The sequence below is a fragment of the Heptranchias perlo genome, unplaced genomic scaffold (assembly GCF_035084215.1).
Source record: "Heptranchias perlo isolate sHepPer1 unplaced genomic scaffold, sHepPer1.hap1 HAP1_SCAFFOLD_1837, whole genome shotgun sequence".
In the NCBI taxonomy this organism is placed as follows: domain Eukaryota; kingdom Metazoa; phylum Chordata; class Chondrichthyes; order Hexanchiformes; family Hexanchidae; genus Heptranchias; species Heptranchias perlo.
In genome coordinates this window covers 723-7627 of record NW_027139117.1, presented here as the reverse complement: position 1 = coordinate 7627, position 6905 = coordinate 723, and the positions used below count along the sequence as shown (strand labels likewise).

At 42.5% G+C, this 6905-nt stretch overlaps 1 non-coding gene across 1 annotated transcript; it reads left to right on the top strand.

Moving 5' to 3' along the window:
- The first annotated feature begins 5335 nt into the window (after positions 1-5335).
- Positions 5336-5429, top strand: trnay-gua (transfer RNA tyrosine (anticodon GUA)). The gene is made up of 2 exons: positions 5336-5372; positions 5394-5429. It is a non-coding gene; the product is annotated as a tRNA-Tyr (tRNA).
- Positions 5430-6905: the final 1476 nt, after the last annotated feature.

The following is a 6905-nucleotide window of genomic DNA, read 5'->3' as shown; positions in this document are numbered from 1 at the left end:
AACACAGTGTAGGGATAAAATGGATTAATTCAGGACAGACAGCAGGGAATATTGGAGGGAATAACACAGTGTAGGGATAAAATGGATTAATTCAGGACAGACAGCAGGGAATATTGGAGGGAATAACACAGTGTAGGGATAAAATGGATTAATTCAGGACAGACAGCAGGGATTATTGGAGGAAATAACACAGTGTAGGGATAAAATGGATTAATTCAGGACAGACAGCAGGGATTATTGGAGGGAATAACACAGTGTAGGGATAAAATGGATTAATTCAGGACAGACAGCAGGGATTATTGGAGGAAATAACACAGTGTAGGGATAAAATGGATTAATTCAGGACAGGCAGCAGGGAATATTGGAGGAAATAACACAGTGTAGGGATAAAATGGATTAATTCAGGACAGACAGCAGGGATTATTGGAGGAAATAACACAGTGTAGGGATAAAATGGATTAATTCAGGACAGGCAGCAGGGAATATTGGAGGAAATAACACAGTGTAGGGATAAAATGGATCAATTCAGGACAGACAGCAGGGAATATTGGAGGAAATAACACAGTGTAGGGATAAAATGGATTAATTCAGGACAGACAGCAGGGATTATTGGAGGAAATAACACAGTGTAGGGATAAAATGGATTAATTCAGGACAGGCAGCAGGGAATATTGGAGGAAATAACACAGTGTCGGGATAAAATGGATTAATTCAGGACAGACAGCAGGGATTATTGGAGGAAATAACCCAGTGTAGGGATAAAATGGATTAATTCAGGACAGGCAGCAGGGATTATTGGAGGGAATAACACAGTGTAGGGATAAAATGGATTAATTCAGGACAGACAGCAGGGAATATTGGAGGAAATAACACAGTGTAGGGATAAAATGGATTAATTCAGGACAGACAGCAGGGATTATTGGAGGAAATAACACAGTGTAGGGATAAAATGGATTAATTCAGGACAGGCAGCAGGGAATATTGGAGGAAATAACACAATGTAGGGATAAAATGGATTAATTCAGGACAGACAGCAGGGATTATTGGAGGAAATAACCCAGTGTAGGGATAAAATGGATTAATTCAGGACAGACAGCAGGGATTATTGGAGGGAATAACACAATGTAGGGATAAAATGGATTAATTCAGGACAGGCAGCAGGGAATATTGGAGGAAATAACACAGTGTAGGGATAAAATGGATCAATTCAGGACAGACAGCAGGGAATATTGGAGGAAATAACACAGTGTAGGGATAAAATGGATTAATTCAGGACAGACAGCAGGGATTATTGGAGGAAATAACACAGTGTAGGGATAAAATGGATTAATTCAGGACAGGCAGCAGGGAATATTGGAGGAAATAACACAATGTAGGGATAAAATGGATTAATTCAGGACAGACAGCAGGGATTATTGGAGGAAATAACCCAGTGTAGGGATAAAATGGATTAATTCAGGACAGACAGCAGGGATTATTGGAGGAAATAACACAGTGTAGGGATAAAATGGATTAATTCAGGACAGACAGCAGGGATTATTGGAGGGAATAACACAGTGTAGGGATAAAATGGATTAATTCAGGACAGACAGCAGGGATTATTGGAGGGAATAACACAGTGTAGGGATAAAATGGATTAATTCAGGACAGACAGCAGGGATTATTGGAGGGAATAACACAGTGTAGGGATAAAATGGATTAATTCAGGACAGACAGCAGGGAATATTGGAGGGAATAACACAGTGTAGGGATAAAATGGATTAATTCAGGACAGACAGCAGGGATTATTGGAGGGAATAACACAGTGTAGGGATAAAATGGATTAATTCAGGACAGACAGCAGGGATTATTGGAGGAAATAACACAGTGTAGGGATAAAATGGATTAATTCAGGACAGACAGCAGGGATTATTGGAGGAAATAACACAGTGTCGTGATAAAATGGATCAATTCAGGACAGACAGCAGGGATTATTGGAGGAAATAACACAGTGTAGGGATAAAATGGATTAATTCAGGACAGGCAGCAGGGAATATTGGAGGAAATAACACAATGTAGGGATAAAATGGATTAATTCAGGACAGACAGCAGGGATTATTGGAGGAAATAACACAGTGTAGGGATAAAATGGATTAATTCAGGACAGACAGCAGGGAATATTGGAGGAAATAACACAGTGTAGGGATAAAATGGATTAATTCAGGACAGACAGCAGGGATTATTGCAGGGAATAACACAGTGTGGGGATAAAATGGATTAATTCAGGACAGACAGCAGGGATTATTGGAGGAAATAACACAATGTAGGGATAAAATGGATTAATTCAGGACAGACAGCAGGGATTATTGGAGGAAATAACACAGTGTAGGGATAAAATGGATTAATTCAGGACAGACAGCAGGGATTATTGGAGGGAATAACACAGTGTAGGGATAAAATGGATTAATTCAGGACAGACAGCAGGGAATATTGGAGGGAATAACACAGTGTAGGGATAAAATGGATTAATTCAGGACAGACAGCAGGGAATATTGGAGGGAATAACACAGTGTAGGGATAAAATGGATTAATTCAGGACAGACAGCAGGGAATATTGGAGGAAATAACACAGTGTAGGGATAAAATGGATTAATTCAGGACAGACAGCAGGGATTATTGGAGGAAATAACACAGTGTAGGGATAAAATGGATTAATTCAGGACAGACAGCAGGGATTATTGGAGGGAATAACACAGTGTAGGGATAAAATGGATTAATTCAGGACAGACAGCAGGGAATATTGGAGGAAATAACACAGTGTAGGGATAAAATGGATTAATTCAGGACAGACAGCAGGGATTATTGGAGGGAATAACACAGTGTAGGGATAAAATGGATTAATTCAGGACAGACAGCAGGGAATATTGGAGGGAATAACACAGTGTCGGGATAAAATGGATTAATTCAGGACAGACAGCAGGGAATATTGCAGGGAATAACACAGTGTAGGGATAAAATGGATTAATTCAGGACAGACAGCAGGGAATATTGGAGGGAATAACACAGTGTAGGGATAAAATGGATTAATTCAGGACAGACAGCAGGGAATATTGGAGGAAATAACACAGTGTAGGGATAAAATGGATTAATTCAGGACAGACAGCAGGGATTATTGGAGGGAATAACACAGTGTAGGGATAAAATGGATTAATTCAGGACAGACAGCAGGGATTATTGGAGGGAATAACACAGTGTAGGGATAAAATGGATTAATTCAGGACAGACAGCAGGGATTATTGGAGGAAATAACACAGTGTAGGGATAAAATGGATTAATTCAGGACAGACAGCAGGGAATATTGGAGGGAATAACACAGTGTAGGGATAAAATGGATTAATTCAGGACAGACAGCAGGGAATATTGGAGGAAATAACACAGTGTAGGGATAAAATGGATTAATTCAGGACAGACAGCAGGGATTATTGGAGGGAATAACACAGTGTAGGGATAAAATGGATTAATTCAGGACAGACAGCAGGGATTATTGGAGGGAATAACACAGTGTAGGGATAAAATGGATTAATTCAGGACAGACAGCAGGGATTATTGGAGGGAATAACACAGTGTAGGGATAAAATGGATTAATTCAGGACAGACAGCAGGGATTATTGGAGGAAATAACACAGTGTAGGGATAAAATGGATTAATTCAGGACAGACAGCAGGGATTATTGGAGGGAATAACACAGTGTAGGGATAAAATGGATTAATTCAGGACAGACAGCAGGGATTATTGGAGGAAATAACACAGTGTAGGGGTAAAATGGATTAATTCAGGACAGACAGCAGGGATTATTGGAGGAAATAACACAGTGTAGGGATAAAATGGATTAATTCAGGACAGACAGCAGGGATTATTGGAGGAAATAACACAGTGTAGGGATAAAATGGATTAATTCAGGACAGACAGCAGGGATTATTGGAGGAAATAACACAGTGTAGGGATAAAATGGATTAATTCAGGACAGACAGCAGGGATTATTGGAGGAAATAACACAGTGTAGGGATAAAATGGATTAATTCAGGACAGACAGCAGGGATTATTGGAGGAAATAACACAGTGTAGGGATAAAATGGATTAATTCAGGACAGACAGCAGGGATTATTGGGGGAAATAACACAGTGTAGGGATAAAATGGATTAATTCAGGACAGACAGCAGGGATTATTGGAGGAAATAACACAGTGTAGGGATAAAATGGATTAATTCAGGACAGACAGCAGGGATTATTGGAGGAAATAACACAGTGTAGGGATAAAATGGATTAATTCAGGACAGAGCAGGGATTATTGGAGGAAATAGCACAGGTCTGGGGAGCTGGGACTTGGCCATGAGAGTAATTGAAGGTATGGGAACTGAAATAATCTACAGTGAGAAAGGAGAAAAGGCAAAATAATCGGTAATTAGGACATCAATTCGTCTCTTATCTTGAATTCATCAAGTAATTGACCCATTCTGTTTGAAAGAAAGTTGATTTATTTGACAGTGATCCAGAATATTGAATTTCAGCCCAGTTATCGCGGTTATTAACATCAGCAGAAACAAATCCCAACTCCCAGAATGAGGTTCTGCTGCTGAAACCCTCATCCGTGCCTTTGTTTACCTCCAGACTCGACTATTCCAATGCTCTCCAGGCCCGGCCTTCCACTTTACACCCTCCGTAAACTTGAACCCACAATCTCCAGATCAATAATCAGTCCCATTATTCATTGTGTCACTGGCCCAGGCTGTGGAGAACACGGAGCAGCTCCCACTCCCACAGCACTGCGGTATGAGCAGGTACCGAGTCAGCCTCAGTCATGAGCACTGGAATCCACGAGTCCGGGTGTGTCAAAGGTGCACGGTGAACAATCACCAAAGTGAAACATTTTTGCCGCTTCCCTTCGATACCTCAGCTGGTCGAGCGACAAGACTGTCGTGGAAAATAAGACAAAGTCATTCTTCCGTCATTGGTTCAATTCCGGCTCGAAGGAGAACGCGTGATTTTGCAATAAGCAGCAATTAGTTCAAGGTCGCTCTCTTAACTTTACAGGCACCTCACAGATTAACATGTTGCCATGAAGGCACAGGACGCCTCTTTTCCTTTCTCAAACCTGAAAACTTTCTGTGTCTGCCCAAACAAGGCTGCTCTGCCTCTGCTCACCAGCAGGGAGCGCTTTTGAGCAGCAATACTTCAAAACACTCAGCTCTCGCTTTCAGGCAAAAGAAGTCTTCGATCAGCACCGGACTCCACGAGTCTGAACGTGTCAACAGGCGCACGGTGAACAATCACCAAAGACAGCACTGTTTATCACTTCCCTTCGATAGCTCAGCTGGTAGAGCGGAGGACTGTAGTGAATAAAACAAAATAAAGTCATCCTTAGGTCGCTGGTTCAATTCTGGCTCGAAGGAGTGAGTGTGATTTTGGAATAAGCAGCAATTACCTCAAGGTCACTCTCTGAACTTTCCAGGCAGTTGACAGATTAACATGTTGCCACTCAGGCACAAGACACCTCTTCTCCTTTCCAAAACCGAAAAGCTTTCTGTGTCTGCCCGAGCACGGCTGTTTCACTCGAGCATTTCCCTCTGCTCACCAGCAGGGAGTGCCTTTGAGCAGCAACACTTCAAATCGCCCTCAATTTCAGGCAAAATGGTCTTCGATCAGTCAGTCAGTCAGGGCTCTCGCTGCTCCTCGAGCTCGGGCGGCTGTTGCTTTCCGGTGACCTCGTCTTCCTTCCGAAGGCTCGGGCTCTTCTCAGCATCACTCATGATTACTGAGGCTTCCCGTTCTGCTGTTCCTCACTTGCTGATGCTCGATACCGCTGATTGGAGCAAAGTATTCAATATATTCAGGGAGCGGCAACCCAAGGCAAGATTTCTCTGCTGGTCTTGGAGCAGCTTGAAGGCGAGTGTGAGGCAGGAACTGTGAGGGGCGATTTACAAACAGCAAACGAGGAATTAGCTCAACTGGTGGAGCGCTCACTTGGCCTGTGAGAAGTAGCGGGATCGTTGATTATATTCTCCACTCACCGTTTGTCTTGGGGCAATTATACAGAAACAAGAGTGTTGTCAGTGAGTCCATCGCCCATGGACTTCCTAAACTTCACTGTGTGTTTGGGTACAGAGAGATCATGGGGCAGCAAATCTTTTGATGTGCTGCAGTTAGCAAAAGTTGTTGATTTTGCTATGCAGCAAAGATGGAAAGATGAGGTGAGAGATGGAGAAAAAGCTTCGTAATCCTTGATGCCTTCTCTGAAGATTGAATTCAGGACCTTCAGATTATGACACTGATGCACTGCTTGCTGCACTGAGAAGGCACTTACCAGGTATGGAGCCAGGCAGCACCACCAAGTCGGACAGCTTGCAAGGTATTGAAGGCCATAAAATTTTGCATTAAAGAATCCAAGCCAGGTAGGAATCGAATCTAATGCGTTATCCATTGCACCACTGGCCCAGATTATAACGAATTAGTAGCAGTGGGAGGCAGTGGGCATGGCGGAGGTACTAAATAAATACATTGCATCTGTCTTTCCCAAGGAAGAAGACGCTGCCAGAGTGTCAGTAAAGGAAGATGTTGTAGAGATACAGGATTGGCTAAAAATTTATAAAGAGGAGGTACTGGAAAGGCTGGCTGTACTTAAAGTAGATCCGTCATCTGGTCCGGATGGGATGCATCCTCGGTTGCTGAGGGAAGTAAGGGTGGAAATTGCAGAGGTACTGGCAAAAAACCTCCAAACATCCTCAGATATGGGGGTGATGCCAGAGGACTGGAGAATTGCAAATGTTACACCCCTGTTCAAGAAAGGGTGAAAGAAAATATCCAGCAACTACTGACCAGTCAGTTTAACCTCGGTAGTGGAGAAAGTTCCAGCAATGATAATCCGGGAT